This window comes from Erpetoichthys calabaricus, chromosome 3, assembly GCF_900747795.2.
Source record: "Erpetoichthys calabaricus chromosome 3, fErpCal1.3, whole genome shotgun sequence".
Taxonomy (NCBI): domain Eukaryota; kingdom Metazoa; phylum Chordata; class Cladistia; order Polypteriformes; family Polypteridae; genus Erpetoichthys; species Erpetoichthys calabaricus.
In genome coordinates, this window is record NC_041396.2 from 259,065,920 (window position 1) to 259,086,666 (window position 20,747).

At 36.9% G+C, this 20,747-nt stretch overlaps 1 protein-coding gene and 1 long non-coding RNA gene across 2 annotated transcripts in view; one reads left to right on the plus strand and one right to left on the minus strand.

The window, feature by feature from the left end:
* The window catches only part of LOC114648847 (ADP-ribosylation factor 3), a 56,189-nt gene extending 49,322 nt beyond the window's left edge, over positions 1–6,867 (minus strand). Inside the window, exon 1 of the mRNA XM_028798121.2 lies at positions 6,775–6,867. The gene's annotated coding sequence lies outside the window, so the exon portion shown is untranslated. The remainder of the gene's footprint in view (positions 1–6,774) is intronic.
* The window catches only part of LOC127526925 (uncharacterized), a 77,970-nt gene that overhangs the window by 42,311 nt on the left and 14,912 nt on the right, over positions 1–20,747 (plus strand). The gene's annotated exons all lie outside the window — the stretch shown is intronic.

Sequence of the window (20,747 nt, forward strand, 5' to 3'; positions counted from 1 at the left end):
CCTGCATTACTAGGAGATATTTTCCTTTGTAGCACCTTTCCATTTCAAAATGTACTCCTTTAGTTCTGTATCACATTTTGCAATTTTGCAATATGATCCTTGGTGCATCCCCAACTTGACTATCTATATCTGCTCTATCAACAATTATTCATGCTTCATCATATGTCCAGATCACCACAGACACTAACTATTTAAACACATGTAACTTTCTCAATGCATACCTAACCATCATCCTATCAAACATTTTCTCCAGGTCTTCAACTGTATAATACATCTTTTCTCCTTTTACCTGATGCCTCTCCTGCATTTGCTTCACAACATTCATATACTGTATACTGTTCCTTTCCCAGCCATGAAACCTAACTGCATTTCACCAACTCACACCTGATTCCTAATTCCTTTCTCTAGCATTTTTTCAACCATCTTCACATTTCATTGCTTAATAAAATACATATTACAAAATATAAATAAATACAATAACACATACATGTACATATGTATGGGTAGTGCAGCTGCTTCATAGCTCTAGCAGACTATGCTTGAATACAGATCTGGTCATAGTGTGCGTCATTGTGGGTTTTCCTCTGGCAAATATGGATTTTCTTCCATATTCCAAAGGCATGTTGACCATGTGTAAGTGTGCAAGTATGTGTATTGTCTGCAGTTGGCTTGTGCCATATCCAGGGCTGAACTGTGGCTAATGTAGTTAGGATAGGCTAACTGTGACCCAAAAATTTAATCAAGCGAACACAGGGAAAAAAAAAAAAGTTTAGAAATATATGCAGAGAGTAATATCCTTGTGCATTAAGGAACTTATTTGACTGTTCTGAAAATTGGAGCATTTTTTAATAGTTACTTCATTAAAGAGTCGGTTAGCATTTGGTTTATTAAATACTTTTGTAAAGCCATATTCAAAAATAAGTGACAACAGAATGTAATCACATGTGCTAGATAAATAAGATGTTTTTTTAATAGCACTCTGCAATATTATGTAGTTAAAAACTGACCCCAAATAGGCTAGCTAGCGGTGGCTGAAACAGTTTTCATAGAAAACAGATGCCCACTTAAATGTACAAATAGCACCAGGTACAAACTGCTGCTACTACATGTGCATAATTCTGCAGAAGTTTAATTTACAGTAGCAGCTGACAGATGAGTAAAAGAAAAAAATATACAAGTTGACATATGGAATCTAACTCAAAGCAAATTTGAAATGGTAAGCTAATCCACAATTGCACATAATGTTTCTCTGTTTTAAGGTACATATGCTTGAAACTTTTCCAGCAATTTTCAACAAGAGTCATGAAAAGTTCAAAAATGTATACAGTGTCCTCCAATCAGGATAACTTAACAAAAATGAAACTTTCCAAAACTTCTTGGAAGAAAAAGCTTGCCAAATTTCAACAACATTGATACCAGGGAGCACAGTTGTTTCATACAGAGAAACATGACGATGACAGTAGGTGCTTTTGCATTATATGTGAAAGAACCTAAGAAGGACAGATAAAATGACAGAGGGTGAACAATGTACAACACAGTGTCTTCTTATGCTGTCCACAAAATTCTACCATGCCTTAGTCCATGAAGTTAAAAGTTCTTCATTTTTTAATTTCTACTAACTCCCAGGAACAGTGTTTCACATTTCATTTGAAAAAACAGCATTAAATCATTGTCTAACAGCAGAGCCAATTGGCTCAATAAACTATTTCACAAATATCTTTAAATCTTAACAATGTCTTTCTTCCACTACACTATACAGTTTTGCCATTTAGATATAGAGTTTGCATGACCTCCTTATGTGCGTTTGGGATTCCTTCAGATACTCTGCGGACCAAAGACATGCAGGTTATGTGCATCATGATGAATGATGATGATGATGATGACGAGATGCTAAATTGATGCCTAATATATGTGTGTGTGTGTGTGTGTGTGTGTTAGTTCACCCTATGTTGAACTAGCACCCTGTCCGGGAATTGCTCATGCCTTACACACACAATGCTTGCTGAGATGGGCTATTGCCCTCTCATGACCCTGCTCTGAATAAGCAGGTTTGGAAAATGGATGACTGGATTTTTCACTACTCTCATGCTTCTAAGTACAGTATATCACTTAACTTGAACTGTTGAGACTTTTCTAAAAGAGACTACATAGAAAAATGCTATTGAAGAAAGCATACATATACAAAGAACTGTTCGTTCCATGAATTTTGAAAAAATACCTGTGCGCATGTTTCACCAAATAAACCACATATATATTCCAGCCTGAACTCATCCCACGTTAAAGGTTACCTCTCCTTTCTCCTCTTTGTGAGACTGCTTGAGCGAGAGTGTGTGGGTGGATCTTCCCACAGTGAGCACCCCCACCCATTTAAGAAATAACACACATGCAAAAAGACATGACATTGCCACCTCCTGTGCCAGACAAGCAAAAGGGATACTTTGCTTGCTTTCTAATGCCTACTGCATTAATTTTTCAGGAAACATATGTGTCCCTAACCTCAGTATCAGTTTAGATAGTTAATTGAATTTTACTACACAAAAAAGTATCAATGTTTCAATTAATATCTGCAAGGCAAGATACTGCTTTAATTTTTTCCCTTTGTGTCTAAATGTTTAAGTGGTCATGTGGCGCAGAATTATTAGTAACAATTACAACAGAACTTTCATGATTAGCAGAAAACCTAAAGAAATATATTCCCAAAGACTGGTATTCACAGTTACCAATTATGCTAAACCTTATTTATGAGATACAAAGCAAACTGTAGAGTACTGTGCTTCTGCAATGCATATTTGTTTGAACAACTTCAAAACGTTTGTTACTATGAAATTTAATATTTAGTATTAATAATGTACTAAATAAAACCAAACAAAAATTAACTGCTTTTCTCTGAAGGGGACTGCGTAATTTCGTAAATTACAACAACAAAATTGTATATGCATTGTAACATTGCAGCTACATATTGTAAATGCTGCATATATTTAGACACATTTAACACAATGGAAAGTAATTTTTTGCTTTGATATACCTTAATATTATGTGTATTTAAATATACATATTACACCAATCCTAATCATCTTCTATTTACTATCATGTGTAAAGAAAATGCCACATGACAACTTTGTACATTCCCTTGTTCAACCAGTCCACGAGTTGAGAAACAATGGTGCAGAGCATTATGCCAGTCCACTGCTCTAATGCAACATAGTGAAACTTAGAATAATAATTAAACAACAAAACAAAAGTCAGGAAGTATAAATGACTAACAATATCAAGCTAAAAGAAATTATAGAAAGGTGTGGCAAAAAAGAAAAAACACAAAACATAAAAATCAAGTAAAACTTAAAATCATTTTTGAAATAAACAAATAAAATGTAAACACAAAGCCTTCAATAATAACTCAATCAGATCTAGGAAAAAGGGTTTGAATCATGACCCAATCACTGGCTGTGTGAAGTTTGCACTTGCTCACTATGTCTTCATGGCTCTTACTCCAAGCACTATAGTTTTCCTTACTTATCCCAAAAATGTAAAATTTAGATTAACTTGAGACTGCAACTGTGCTGTGAGTGCAAGTGGTTATGGAAGAATGTGCCTTACAATGGATTATTAGATCATCCATGCTTAGTTTCTACCTTCACTCAGTGTTGCCAGAATTCCAAAATGGGATTAAGTGGTTCGGTGGTTTTTGGGATGCACCAACCTGCTTAGAAGTTGCCAGAGCAAAGACACCACTATGACAGCACAAGGTAGGTAGCAGAAAGGTCCCACACATGCTATCTGCTGCATCCCCTGGAAGGACATTAAGCAGGGGTAGCAACATGAGAAAGTGAGCAAGCTAAGGCCTTTCCCTAAACTTCGAAGGGAGCAATCTTCTGCAAATGTTTTACTTAAAGTGTTCCTGTAAAACTAGCCCTGCCCTGTGCTACCCTTAAGGTACCCATATACCAAGCATCCGTGAAACTGAAGAGCACAAAAGTCATAATTCAAGTCCTCCCTAAATATGTAACTATTTCTGTATTGTACATAACACAGTGTACATAACTGAGATCACATTTTATGTTAGGGTTTTTTAGATGCTATAATGGTAAACGACAGCACAATGCTTTCTATGCTTATGTCCATATTCTGTATCCAATTAATCACAATTCAGTAATATGTAAATCTAAATCCTGTTCTCAGTGTAAGGCATGACAAAACCCTTCATTCTCACATACTCACCCCCATTTATTATTAAATGGCCAATGTAAACTGACCAGTCAATTCAAAATACAGATTTTTGGGACAGAAGACAGAAACCCATGGAGACAAGGGGAAAATATGCAAACTCCACACAGACAATGACTGGGGGTAGGATTCATATCAAGGACACCGGATTCAAAATGTGGCAGCACTATCTACTGTGCCATCATACCAACCACTACTGAATCTATACTGAATCCTATTTCCTTTCAGACTGAGAATTGGTGTCTGAAACCCTGGGGACATCCCTCTAGTGGCCTGATGTGTTCCTACACAACTGAGCCCCAGCTCACATTTAAAGGTGCAGGTAACTTCCAGGTAGCTAATTCTTTCCTAAATAATAATGTTTTGAATTTGAAAACCGAAGAAAAACATGCCAAACTGTTTTCAAAGAAAAACTTGAAATCAGACTTTAGTATCAGCCAGACTGCATTAATTGGTCAAAATTATAAATTACTATTTAGAATAATCAAACAACTGATTTGATAATACTCAAAATGTCTAAAAACAAGAAAGGATTGTAACTGAAGCCCTAGTAAAACATGTCACAAAGTATTTTACAAGTATTCACTAATCCATTCATTTTCATAACTTCCTTCTTCTATTAATTGGCCAAGAAACAGATACCTATCCTGACAGAAATGGGTGTAAGGCACAAATCAATATGAAGTCTTTTTGCAGGACAAATACTACACTATGCAATTTAGTCTCAATTCTAGCTAACAATTTTACTTTAAAATCCACATTTAAAAGAATGACTCTCTGGCCAGGATATTGCAGTTAAGACTCTACAATTCAAGTCACTGTATTTTTAAATTACACAAATCTTTATGTAAATTGTTAGGCAAAGCATGTATCAGTTACTTTTTCTCACAAAACCACACTGTACACTTCAAGAACATTCGACATTACATAGCCCAATACTAATTTAGCCTTGCATTTACTTGTAAGTGTAGGAAGAAGCTAAACAGGTTAAGTAAAAAGATTTTGGAACAGTACTATTTGTAAAATCCCCATTTTCTTAATGACATCTTCTCAATATATTAACTTGTGTGTAACCTATTCAGTACTATATATTTAGACATTTAAATTAAAATAAAGTTTATATTGTGAAATGTGACATATTGGGTGTGGTTAGTGTTGCAGCATTACAGTTTCACTCCAAAAGACTGAGCTGGAATACTGGCCAAGGTTTTGTTCCTGCATCGGAGCTCCAGAAGACTGGGTTTTAAAAACCTCCCAAGTACCTATCTGTAACAAGTTTACTGTGCTTTGTGCCTGCTTGAGTTTTTCTCAGGGTACTTCAGATTCAATTCCCTCATCTCAAAGGCATGCATGTTACACTGACTGGCAACACTAAAGTGACATGATATTTGTGGGGATAGAGACTTGTGAGAATGTGTTGTGTGTACAATGTCCTGGGGTGGTTCCTATCTAGTACCAAATTTTCTGGGTAAAGCTCTTACTGGAGATTTTTTTAAAAATATGGATTATGTATGTTTATCACAAAAATATCTTTGTATCCTTCAAAGCACAGAACTTTACAATATTTTCTTACTAAGCTAAACTGTGTGTTTCAGCAATGTACGCTCAAAAATGTGTAGCACTATTAAAAAAGTATGGCAATAATACATTCTGCAAACAGCGTGCATTTACTTAGTACACTATATGCTTTCATTATTCTTTAAAAAATGCAGTTGCGTAAATTTACGAAGATCATTTTCGTTTTTCTCTGTACACCAAATCTATCAGACTTGTAATTAATGCTTATGTTTTATCGCCGAGTTTTGCCCTGTAAACAACCATCTGTCGGTCCCGATCCCATACTGCAGATAACCCACAGTATAAAGAAAGGGAATGGAGGGTTAGGAAGATTCGAAGGGGGTGGTTATTGTCCAAATTATACGAGCTCATCATACATCATTTCCCACTAAAAGCTCTATTTTCCATCTCGACCAGATGGATGACTCGCTAGCCCGCTGTTCCTGGTTCCCAAACCGAGAGCGGACACTGCGTATTTTGTTGCAGTCGTTTGAAGGAAAACTGGCATTTGTAATTTTGTTAACACAAGGCGGCTGACATCATCAGCATACGGCTAGCAGCCGCTAATTATTCGTATTCACACCTCTCATCACCAGACAACCAGGAATAAATGTAAGCAAAAAAAGCGACACCGCCGTGAAAGGAAAGACACGCAATAAGAGACACCATGATGGGTAATCTCCATTTTTAATTTTTATCTGTGTTCGAAAATAAACGTACCACTTCGCCCATATGCTGGTTTCCACACCTCCACCCCAATGTCACCAAAATCAACCCGCACCGCGTCTCATTCCGGAGCGAGGAAGCGACACCGCAACAGGACGGACTCCGGGGGGAAATAATTCAAGACATACAAAATGCAGTATATTAACTTTATGGCCAAAAACACACGATCCTTCTTATTTGAACTGATCTAATAACACTACTTTTTACCCGTTTAATACATGTTTTTAAGATCGATATTTCAGCCCATTGCAGCGACGTTTCACTCACCTCCAACGACAACAGCCTAGAGAAAGGGGGCGGGGTGAACAGTTATCGCGAGAATCTAGATAGGCTCGCGAGAGGTGGACGCGGGGAGGGACGATAGTGATGCGGGCACGGTTGGCATGACAACTAGCTTGCGGAGCGCGCTGATGATGACAGCTGTTTGATGAATATGCTAAGTGTTTAGACAATGAAAATGTATCTCTAAAGAAATTGAAATAGAAAGCAGCAAATAGTGTTGCCGTATCCGGCATTAAAGTTCAGAATCGATGATAGGTGAGCGTGCTTCTTGTTGTTATATATCCCTTGTGCCCGGTACATATCCGGTCAAGATCTACCGTTCTGCATTTCTGACTTAATTTAGTTTAATGCAATATATAGGATTATATACCGTTTTCTTCAAACCATACAGTTTGACTTTTCAGAGAATTCTTACCTGCGGCAGAACACAATAACTAGGACTTTATTTATCCCAAGCAGTGCAGGTAAATCCTTTAGTCAACATAGGCGCTGCCTAGGGCGCAAATTATGAAAGTTAAGGGGCGCTCAGGCATAATACTCTCCGCCGCACTTAGAACACTGAGGGGCGCCGTTTTTGTAACGCAAGGGCAGTGTGCTCCGGAGATTGATGAGGGCATCCCTACTCGGTCTTCGAAGCCTAATAACAGTGAGTGCGCTCCATGGACACAGAGTGGCGCCATTATATATGTCCTCCATCCCGTCCAGTTTTCTGGACGCCGAAGGATGTTCATTTTTAAACTCAAGGGGCGCACCCTAACGACCCCGCCTAGGGCTCGACCGGAACTGATCCTGGCGGGGAAATTTTACCTTTTTAAAGACGCTTAAGATATTTGACAACAAGTAAAAACAATCCCGATCAAACACGCACACAAGAATTAGAAGGAGCACTTTACTGTTATTGATAAGATCAAGTAACATACTGGCACACTTGAAACACATCTCACATTAAAATGCTTTGCAAACACTATCCTGCGTCAACACATAAGCGTTGTAAGGTTGCTTATAGTTACTGATATGTCACCATCAGTTTTAACTTGCAAAATCTATCTCATTTGATTTTTAGCAGGAAGTAGCATATGTGATGTATTTTATGTTTAGATATAACAGGAATGATCCTAAGGTCAATTTAAGTAAAAATGACTTAATTATGTTGTCATATTAGACGATTCAGCACAGACTTACAATGCAGAATGCTGTGGAGGGTTAAGCAGCCACTTGGCTAACGTTTCCAGGACTGAGTCTGGATCTGACTTGTGTTTTGACTTTGTGTGTTAAAAATGACTGTAGACCTCTCAAAGCTTTATTTTGTCCAGTAATGCTTCAGACTGGAGTTTCTATTTTCCTCTCCCACATTGTCAACTAACGATAGTTCAATGATAATGATAATGACAAAAATGTTTAAGTTCCTTTTACGTCGCTAGGTTTGGAACTGCTTTGTTTTACTATGTGTTTAAACATATATGTAATTTTATGTGTAAGCATTATATAATTGCATTTTACCTGATACCCTGTTGAAGCAGTCTGGGCCTGTACTCTTTAAAAAGTGCTTCACAACCATAAAGTGAATTAAATTATTGGAAAATTCATTCAGTTTATTTGTGTGACAGAGTTTCAAAAATGTCTGACAAAAGAATGAGAATAGCTGTGCTTTACCATTTAACATTTCTCAAAGTGGTCCTTAACTTCATGTTATTTTTCTTCTGCATTAGAGGATTATGTTACTCTAACTTCTAAAAAAAGGTTTATAGTGCAGAGGGATTTGCACTATCCACAAAAAATAGATTAGGCTTTGTTAAAGAATAGTGTGCATATTGCTGTTGACTGTTGTTTTAAACATGCTGTTACAGTTTATCTTGGGCACGCCATGTTTCCAAAAACAAAGATCAGTGCCCGTATTTATCAAACATCTCAGAATTACTCCCAGGAATTGCGTTTAAGGTCTGACTAAGATAAGACTTTGTTCTACCTCAGAGTATGACGTGAAAGCTATCTATGAACTTTCCTACACAGGGCTGGCGCCACCATTAAGTCAAATTAGACTTTTGCCCAAGGCACTGATCATAACTGGACTCAGTTCAAACTCTGTTATTAAAAACATAAAGGCATTACAAATTTTACAAAAAAATAGGAAAACTGGTTCATCAAGCTTCTTTGGTTAGAGAATATCCATCTATCCATTTTTTGAGCCTGCTTAATCTAACTTTGGGTTAATGGGAGATAAAGCTTGCCCTAGGAACACTAGCAAGGTTGCGGCGAGCTAACAGATATTGTAAATTAAACATCAATTTACAAATACCCCTTTTAAAAATTATGTTAGTATATTTCCTAATTTCCTACAGACTTTTTCAAGGCTCTCCAATAAAATAAGCTGGGTAAGCATAATCAAACGTAAAATGATATAACCTTGTCAATGAAATACAATACATTTCAGGCTTATGGTGGGCCAGAGTCTATTCTTTGAGCGCAGGTCTTGGACAAGGCACTTGATAGTTGAGGAGATACTTACTTGATAATTTTTTACTTGTGATTTAGATGGTATACTTCAAATATAATGAAGCTAGTCATGTCTCCCTGTATCTCATGAATATTTCTGATGAGGCCTTTCACAAGCTATTATTTCTGACAACAGTCAACAAAGTCCTTAAACAAATTCAGTAGGCTGAAACATACGTTACAGCAAGAGCTGGCATCACCTCTTCCATGTTTAAACATTTTAAATTTTACAGAAATAATGTACCGTAAAGTGCAGATTCATGGCATCTACTAAGGATGTTATCAGTACTTGTTCTTTTTGTGAAAATGTAAGTTATGGAGAACTCATCAAAGATCTCCTATATACATCTGTTTAATGCCAAATGTTGGTAAGTGTGATTCATCACATCTGAGGTCACAGCGTGACACATGCATTTTCTCGAGCTTTGCAATTACAGATGGGCGGCATTTACACTCTCATCACTTGTCTATATTTTATTATGACTAATACTATTGCCACCTACTATTTAATCTTCAGAGTTACACTGTAACATACTTTAGTCTTCTTTGTAAATTGCCTTGTAATTCTGAATATTTTTAAATATACTACATAAAAATAAAGACTGTTTCCATATTAGTTCTGGGATTAAAGCTGGCTTAGTAAATTTTGTTTAAGTGTGAGACAAGTTTTAGTAACAAGTGGTATTTTTTACTATTCACTTCAGTAGCACAAATGTGTCAGCCTCAAATACCATATTATGGGAGGCAAAGACAAAAATGTCATATAAGGGACAGGCAAGAAAAATCAGGCTGCAGTTTGTGAGAGAAGATATCAGTGTTTTGTGGTGACATTTTGCAGGTACTTGCCCGTTCCCCTGGACTGTTGCAATTCCAGCAACTTTTTCTTTGCAAAATATCTTCTTTTGGGTGAATTGGGTGCACATCATATTGCCCTTATCACAAGGGGCATTAGCATATACAAGGAAAAAATGCCTAATAACAGGAAAAGTCCACTTTGTCTGTCAAAAATGCCTAATAACAGGAAAAGTCCACTTTGTCACTGACAGACATTCACAATAACATGCTACGTCAGTCCTCATGATTATAAACTTGTCCAATTAGACCTAAATAAAATGTTTTTGAAAGAAAAATATGAGTGCTGACTGGTTGATATGAGTGGGGTATAGTCAGAATAGTGTGTAAAATGTCATCTTATAATAGCATACATTTGAGGTGTTACAGTGCCACAAGAGAGAAAAGGTCAAAGTGGATGGTCATTTAAAACAAGAGCCCAGTGTTGTAGTGAAAAGAAAAATTTAAATAGAGGGAGAATTTCTAGGACTGTTGCTGTTGGGCTGTCACCACTCCTTATTGTTGTCCAGTGCTGCAGAAAAGAAATACAACAGATATGAAATGGTGTCCTGTAGGGTTATATTCATAGGGCTGTTTGGAACATAGTGTGTGCAGCAAGAGGCTACTAATGGTGGTGTCCAAATTACCCCCATAATTAAAATACATACAATGGAGGTTAGCCTTAAGAATGCACAGGGATCCTTCTTTGGTCAGCAGCAACACTATTTTTTACACTAAGTGCTTTTTAACAAGAATATACAATGTTTTTTGTTGTGAACAGTTGATTTAGGCTGACATAATTCCTTAATTCCTCTGTACCTGTTGTGTTGATGAAAATTAAAGCCTAATATTAAGGTCCTGAAGGTGTAACTTTTATCTATTAAAGTAGATACTCTGTACAATATATCTAATGTGTACCCCATATCTTTATTTTAGAGTAACAGCAGACATCAACCTAAATTATTTCTTTCAAAATTTCATATATGTCTGTCATATTGCTCCCTACTCTTCATTCAGTGAAGAAAAAATATTAATGTGTTTTACTTTTTTCTCATAAGCTACAGTACTGGAGTAAGTCTAGAAACTCTTATCTGAACTTTGTGTAGTACTTCAATGTAAACATGTCATACAATGTTCAAAACTGTACACAGAGTAATGGATGTGGGCACTTTACCTAGCATCCGTTTGGCCATTTTTAATTACTTCTGTAAAATACCTGGTCGTGGACAGCGGCAAGTTCACATAGTCATTTTCAAAAGACATGCCATACACCTAAATATGCAAAATCTATTTATATAATTCACTAAGTCCATGGCAAGCAAGACACAAGCAAGACGCACGCAAGACGGAGCCACGTCCGCCAACTCACAAAGCCCCGCCCACCAACAATTCACTAAGCAGTCGACCATGGCACGCAAGACAGAGACCATAGGATACGCACGACAGAGCCCCGCCCACCAACTCTAAGACCATGTGATACGCATGACAGAGCCCAGCCCGCCAACTCTAACCCTCCTCCCACGTCATGGGATACGCACGACAGAGCCCCGCCCGCAAACTCTAACCCTCCTCCTGAGTCCACCCTCGCTCATCAACTTCTCATCTGTGACACCGGAACAACTCAGTACGCGAGCTATATTAAGCGTCACCAACGAAGACTCGCTACACCTTAATGAACAAGTACTGAAACTTATCCCTACCGACAAAGTTAATTTCACCAGTGTTGACTCCATCGTCACAGACGATCCCGCAGATCAAGTTTCATTCCCCGAAGAATTTCTTAACAGTCTTACTCCCACTGGCATGCCTCCGCATAAACTCAAAATTAAAATAGGTTCAGTCGTTATGCTTCTCAGAAACCTCATGCCAGCAAGAATTTCCCATCGGGATTAATAAAGTATCTATCTATCTATCTATCTATCTATCTATCTATCTATCTATCTATCTATCTATCTATCTATCTATCTATCTATCTATCTATCTATCTAAGAAGTCTCTGTGATGGCACTAGACTGACTGTTACCAGCATTCACCGCAATGTACTGGAGTGTAAAACTATTGCAGCTCCTACTTCAAAAACTGTCCTTATTCCCCGGATATCCCTGACCCCATCAGATTCAAATTTGCCTTTTACTTTTACACACAGACAATTTCCTGTTAGATTGGCCTTTGCAATGACAATTAATAAGGCACAGGGACAAACTTTCAAAACGATATGCCTGTATCTGCCAAAACCAGTGTTCAGTCACGAACAATTGTATGTTGCTCTCTCCAGAGTTTCATCCTTTCATTCACTCGTGTCCTCAAACCCACCCCATTTGGACAACTGTGTTGTTCAGGAAGTGTTCACCCATCAATAAATAATTATGCGGCGTATGCTATGCTGCGGGTTGGCTAGTTGTATAATAAGTAACATTTTTTACTTTGTATTTGCACAACTTTACATTCAACTTCATTTGGCACATAGCAACTTAAAACTGTTCCTCTGTGGTGATTTTGCTGAATCAATGGTTTATGCAAACTTGCTACATTTAGTGTCATCTGTACATTTAACTAACCTGACTGTTACACTCATTGTACAGTCATACTGCCTGAGCAAGCATGCAAAGTGACTAGCTAACATTGGAACCATGACACATGTTATTCTGGTCATATGCAATTGGAAAATTAGGCAAATATTTTGCTGTTGTTCATATTATTTCCAAGCGTAAATCTGGTAGTTATTAACCTCAAGGGGGGAACTGAAACTCATTGCTGAAATATTTCTGATGCCAGAAGCCACTTGGCCAGTCCAAACACAACTGGCAATGACAAGCATTCAATAACTGATGTGATGGATAAATAGAGTTCCACATCTGTTAGCTATTAACTCTTGGTCTCAGGTGTTTCTTGGGAATCCATTGAGGGTATCACACTACATCCAGGTAGTAATATGAAAGTGTTCATCTAAGAGTTCTGACAATCTGTCACACAATCCACATGTCTGCCTATGAAGTTCCTTCACCTCCATGCATCAATTATCATCATTCCCATCATAACATCCAATGCATGCTTCATGAAAATTAAAAATTTATACAGTTTCAAAATGATTTCATTGTATTTGTGATTTATGATCATAGAGTGATTTAATAGCCGTAAAGTGTACCAAGGTCACTATGACCAAACCCTGACTGATTATGGTGACAATCAAGTCAGTTTTGGTGAGAGGGACCACTGCTTCTGGATACAACAGTTTTCCCTAACATTTGTATTTAATGACTACTGTCTCTGAGCACTTTGTTGTACATGTAGTCCTGCCCTGGTAGTTTATTTGTTTTCAGTCTGTTTAATATTTGTAACACATTACTTTTTATCATTTCCATCCATTTTCCAACCCACTATAACCTAACTACAGTGTCACGGGGGTCTGCTGGAGCAAATTCCAGCCAACACAGGGCGCAAGGCAGGAACCAATCCCGGGCAGGGCACCAACCCACCGCAGGACACACACACACACTTACACATACCAAGCACACACTAGGGTCAATTTAGAATCGCCAATCCACCTAACCTTCATGTCTTTGGACTGTGGGAGGAAACCCACACAGACACGGGGAGAACATGCAAACTCCATGCAGGGAGGACCCAGGAAGCGAACCCAGGTCTCCTTACTGCGAGGTAGCAGCGCTACCACTGCGCCACCATGCCACCCTTTTATCTTTTCCAAATCTTTTAAAAATAAATTCTTATCTTTTTGTAAATATTATTTCCAAATCTTTTTATAATGATTTTATAATACTCCAGTGTGACTGTGAGTGCTCTTTTTATCTTTAGCCAAGTCTGAAGTTTTACCTTCTTTTTAGTAATTCTGATGTGTATTTGAGGGGGATTGTTGTTGTTTGTTATAATATTAAGAGACAGCTGGATGGCTCTGGTGATGGTAGTTGTCCTCTGAAGCAGGGATCTGTGCTGTTGCTTAATGCCTTCTCTTTTCGTTCTTCTGCAGAACAGAACAGTGACATTCATACAGTATCTAATGTCACTTCCATTGTCTGCCCTCCTGGACCCGCCTCTTCCTGCCTGGATCCCTTATAACCTGCTCCCACTCCTCCTCTTCTATCTATCTATCTATCTATCTATCTATCTATCTATCTATCTATCTATCTATCTATCTATCTATCTATCTATCTATCTATCTATCTATCTATCTATCTATCTATCTATCTATCTATCTATCTATCTATCTATCGTGGCCTAAATGTTATTTGTATTTTAAACACTGAAGGCTATAAAGGGTACATCATATGCAAACTTCAGGACATTATAAACATTTTGACCCAAATCACATGCTTAGAACATATTTGATCATAACATCCCATGGGGCTAGTAAATGTTGTTACTCCACATATAAGGCTTCTTGGCCAGTAACCAGTCTGACATCCAATAACTATTGCATGCCACAGACATAATGCCAGTCAATCTGTGTTTTTTACATGTCACACATGCACTATCACATGGCATTTTACAAAACAGACAGACTTCAGCATAATGAAAGACCTTAATCTTGGGTTTTTAGTAATCACTAGAGCCCATGCTGTATCACTGGTGAGTGCTTATTGCACATAGTTTGTTCCAGTCCATACAATGCAGTTACATAGCTTGCTAATTATTTTTATTTTATGCTTATATTTATTGATTTTACAAACAAATGGAATATATTTATGTATGCATAAGTGTTTACAGTGTCTGCTTTGGTTTAAGATTATATATATGTGTGTCAACATTTTTATTTGTGTGTAGACTGACAATAGAGAACATCCATGTGTTTCATATTCTGAGTGCCTCTGCCGTTTTCAATGTTTAGATCCAGCAGGTGGCACCAGAGCCCAAGCTTTGACATTTTTTTCGTTTCTACATCAAAATGTAGCATCTGCCTAAAATCCAAGTTTGTGTTTTGTTATTTTAATTTGAAGATAATAAAACAAAGTAATTATGGCAATTACAATATCGTCATCCAGGAAATATTTTTTTATACTTTATTTTTTTTTTGAAGATAAAACAAAGGGATTTGAGATATGTATAATTTTAAAGGAATAAAATAATAAGAAACTGACAACATGCTATGCAAAGTGTTTGGAAAAACAGTGTAATTCTTTTATAAGGGATTTATGACAACCAAGTATAAGTAAATTAAACTTCCTAATTTCATATTATTTAAGGTTATTCGGGGACTGAGGATACCTTGACAGTTTTATGTTTAATGTATATGAAAGCAGTCTTAGAATTTTAAAATTCACATTTCAGTTGCTCTGAACCACAACTCACAGTGTGATCTTGAGTAGGCCCCCCATCTACTTGTGCTTCAACTGCAGGAAAGTGTATGTAAACTCATGCATGGTGTTTGCTATAGGACAGTACTGTGAAAGTAATTTTTTCTGTTTGTTATACAGTATACAGTACTGGTCAAAAGATTTAGAATATCTAATTTTTCCAGTTTTTATTGGCATTTAAGCAGTTCAAGTCCAGTGAATAACCTGAAAAATAATGTAATTTTCAGAGTTATACATAAAAGACTTTTTTCAGAGAACAAGTAATAGATTAACAACTTACAGCTTTTCTGAATCAATGGATGTTAATTATACCTCAAAGTTTGATGTAAACAGTTCATACAGGTGTCCCCACGTTTGTTGATTACTTACAAACTCTGTCTTTATAACAGCAGTGTTGGAAAAACCTGTGTTTCTATACCATCTGAAGCATTATGTGAACATTAAAAACAGACAGACCATTATATTCCTTAAAAGTTTAGCTCTTTTATTTAGAAAATGGCAAAGAAAGCCAAGGTGTGAGTGAGTGTAGTTTCTATACCATCAGAAGGAATGTGAAAACTGGAGGAAACTGTGACAGGAACAGGTCTAGCAGACCCAAAGCCACAACAGAATCTGCAGACAACTTTCCTGACTTGTATTTTCATCTTGCCAGTTGAGCCACTGCCAATATCACACCTCCCGACTTCAAACTGAGCTACTCTTTGCCCAGAAAGGACTTTTAATTATTAGATAGTAAATACTTTCAGATGTACCTTGGGAATCGTTTCTGGGGTCCCAAATATCTATAGAGTTTCCCCTTGTAGTCCCAGTTGCTCTTGCAATTCTGTGTATTTACTACTGCAAAGAGGGACACTACATTTCATTACCTGACAGGCTGTTCTCACCATTTGCTCAAAGGAGCCCATACTGCCCTTTAGTGAGCCAGGGAATGGCTAATAAATTGGCATTCATTATAGATTTCAAAACCTTAGTTCATCTATTTGGGTTGATGTTACTGTAAATGTTGACATTGTGAGGACAGTAGCAATCACTTTGCCTAAGTGTTGCAGAACAAGCTTCTCACCTAGTCATAATGTTCTGTGCAAGACAGCTTCCACCATTTTCACTTGCATACAAGACAGAAGCTGTTGGAAACTGGTTAAAATGAAATGACTGAAAGTGCAGCAAAAAATTAACTAGAATCTCTTAGAAACAACCACAAATGAGCTACTTGATAAAATGAAAGTGAAAACGTTAGAAGATGCTAGAGATATATGCACAGAAAGTGGATTTTTCTCTGCAAAATCTCTTCTTGTGAGACCTGGTTTGAGATCAGTCCTGTGGGACACTTAATGCCATGGCCAGTACTCGAGTCTGAGTTATGAATGAAGACAGCATTGAGTTAAATTGACTACTGTTCTAGACTGAGGAGCTGCTAAGGTGACTGTGGAAAGAGCTGAGAACTGAGTTTTCTAAGTTTTCCTGTACACCAAATAAAGACTGAGATTCCTGTAGATAAATTGAGCTCTGTCTGAAATTGTGGAAGCACCACAGAACCCTTTATAATGTAACAGTGTAACATTCTCAAACTAGCTTAATCAAAAAAAAGGTTTGTGGAGACAGGAATTGAAAAAGAGAACAATGTAGTACTTGCTGACCACTTGTTGTCAATGAATTTTAGATTATGTTATGTTATGGCCGGATCTACCATCAGAGTGAACTGGGTACACATCACAGTGCCCTTCTTATAAAGTAGTTTTAGCATATGGAAAGAAAAAAATGCCCAGTATCAGGAAAAGTCCATATTTTCACCGAAAGGCACTCATAGCAACAAGCAATGCACTATTCATCACACACCTCTACCTTACTTGAATCCTCATGATTATAAACATATCCAATTACCTAAATGAAACATTAAAAAAAAGCATGAGTCCTGATTGGTTTATATGGGTGGGGTATGATCAAAAGAATTGTCTGTAAAGTCATGTTATGAGATCCTATGTGTGAGATGTTACTGTGCTTTAAGAGAGAACAAGTCAAAATAGATGGTCTTTAAAAATGAGAGCCTAGGGTGCTAGCCACAGGAAAAATCCACGTATGGCACAGCATTCAGTTGGGTTTGGCTACTAAGTTAATTGATATGAAAGTTGGAGCATTTTCCATTTTTTCTTTACTTCATTTAAGAATCAGTTATCACATTTTTGTTTTTAAATATTTTTGTAACAATAAATCATATTCAAAAATAATAGGGATAATAAAATGAAACTACACGTTAGTAGAATCTTTTAAATATGTGCTTTTTAATGGTACTTTACAATGGAGTTAAAAACAGAGCACAAATAGGTTTATGATGGCCCAGCAGCTTTCACAGATGGCGTACTTCTTAAGTGATGTAAAAATGGCATTGATTGTTGTGTGCTAGTGGTAGAGGGTCTGTGGTTAGCTGTTCAGTTTTCTTAAATATAACATTTTTAAAAGTATGTCCAGCAGAATAGTACCCAATAATTAGCAAATGAAAAAACTATTAATATAAAATTACAAATACTAGCATGAAGTCACTATCAATATTACCGTACGAAAGGAGAAAAGCAACTGAAGTAAGTTCCTCATCCAGCTATTAATATTAATTAAAACACAGTAATTCATTAAGATTATACAAATAAGTAAGAACTTTGAAAGTAACTAACAAGCAGCTGTTTGTGTTCAGGTAAACCATAATGCACGGCTGGCACGGCGTAAACTGTAATCCTGCCCAGTCATCTCTATTAATCGCTAGCGTGTTCCTTGTTGCATGCCCCACAGTTTCGATCTTCTGACAGAAGTTCCCTTTTTTTATTGCGTCCTATGTTTATATCAGTTATGGCACTCCCAGTGTTATTAATTAGTTCAAACACTGTTTTGCTGCAAGTTGGTAAAATTGGTTCTTTCCAATAATAATCTGCATATTAGTTTAATCAATTCTGTCTTATATGTGTGTAAATAAGTTATTTCCCCTTCCATTTATTTTCAAAGAAGTAGCTTTATTTCTATCTATCTATCTATCTATCTATCTATCTATCTATCTATCTATCTATCTATCTATCTATCTATCTATCTATCTATCTATCTATCTATCTATCTATCTATCTATCTATCTATCTATCTATCTATCTATCTATCTATCTATCTATCTATCTATCTATTTTGTATTTCTAAAGTTAACTTACCTAAAGCGACAGGAGACCGGCATCTGACTCACTTGCCTTGGACATCAGAGGAGATGTCAGATGAGTAAAAAAGGAAAACTTACAAAACATAAAAGTTTAAGCAACCGCTTTCCAGCTAAAACTGAAACAGTAAACTAATTGGTAATTTAGGTTGCACAGAATGTTTCTCCATTTTAAGATAGATGAGTTCTGAAATTTGGTAATGTTTTTCAATGGGAGATTTAGAAATTTCAGAAATTTGTGCAGTGCGGTCTGTTTGAGATATCTCAATGAAAACTAAATTGTTTTTTTCAATTGTCCTTGAAGAATACGGATGTTATATTTCAACAAAATTGGTCCAAAGGGTGCCAAGTTGTTTCATGTAGACAGACAGACAGATATGGCTATTGCAATAGGTGCTCCCGCATTATATGCGAACACATCTGAAAAGGAGAGAGAAATAAAAGACAGTTTTTTGCTGAAAATTATACCTGACATTTGCCAATTTTTTTTAAATAAAGCAAAATAATGATTTGAACAAGAAGTCTAAGTAAGCCACAGATACCGCAGTTGGGATGAATGAGATTGACCTTGCAGATTATAAGAAAAAACTTGCTTTAGCAACAACAGGCAATCCAATTCTGATGAGTCCCACTGACACAGACATAATCAACAATGTAGAAGACAAAGAGGGTACTGTAGAAGATAAGACAACAATGCCAAAATTGAATAAACAAGTTCCTATTACAACTTTTACTAGTTTTTAATTTATTTTTGCCAGACTTTACTGTAACAGCCTATTTTTACCTTTGGTGCCTGTTGTAGTTGAAATTTCCTCTGCACTAGTACTTGTCTGCTTCTACATCTTGTAGTATAAATGTAAATGACCAGCATTTCTCTTCTGGACTCACCTCCAGTCTTTTATTTTATTTGCAGTAAATATGCAAACCCAACATGTTCAGTTACAGATTACACTTTTGCCAGTGGCATCAGCCTTTCAAAAATGTTTTGTTGATATTTGCTACCTGCACTATCGGTAAAAGTTAAATTCCCACAGATGTGATGTTGAACTCAACAATTAGTTTCTTACCTTCATTGTAATTTACTAATGAACAAAAAAAAAAGAAGTTCAAATTGGATTTTTTTCTACTTTAAACCCTGCACCTAATTTTTTATTGAAATATGTGAAATTTCATAATGCTTGAGTATATTTGAGTGTCTAGTGGGATTCTCTTCAGTGAGGGGAATGAGGTGGGGGGACCTTTTGACCTTTGACACCCTTAGGCAAGTTGAGGTCCTTATTTGACCTTCTGCCATATACATAAATCATCTTCTCTCCGTACAAACTAGTTTAGTGAAAGGTAAACATTATTAAAATGGGAGTACAGTAAAGCAAAAATGGGCTGTCATAATGACTAAAGACTTTTGGCTCACTCCAGTTGTGATGAAGTGCTTTGAGAAACTGGTGCTAGAACACGTTAAACAATCTCACCCTTAATGTCAGAAAAGCCAAGGAGCTGGTCATTGACTTCAGAAAGCAGAAGGAACACAACACTGCCATCAACATTGGAGGGGATGTTGTTGCATGAGTAAGTAGCTTTAAATTTAAAAAAATTTAAAATTAAAATGATGTTGTTGCTGGTTATGATGTCTGCAAGCTGGAAGGGGTGTGTTTAGGAGCGTGGAAACCAGAAGTGACTGCAATCATGCTTTCTGTAGAGGGAGGAAGAGAAAAGGCATGAGGCAACAGTGCCACCCTCTGGTTCAGAGTGTAACAGCTATTAGACAAGCCCTGAGGTTGTCTCCTATACACACATGTGTGACTATATATATATATATATATATTGTAACAGTTGAGGCTTTTATCGACCTCTCGAACCCTCAGGTATCACGCCAAACACCAGGTAAAAATCCAAGAATTATTTATTTGGATACTACTAAAGTGCACAAAGCACCTACACTCCACAATACTCATATAAACAATAAACAACACAGTAATCAATCCTCCACACTCCCAGACACTTCGCCACCCTTCCTCCCAGCTCAGCTCAGCGTACTGGTTTCCCAGAGTTCTTTATATAGTCCCTGACCCGGAAGCATTTCTCTTTCCTGTCCATGTGATCATGAACACTTCCGGGTCGGATAAAAAGCTCCTTTCTTC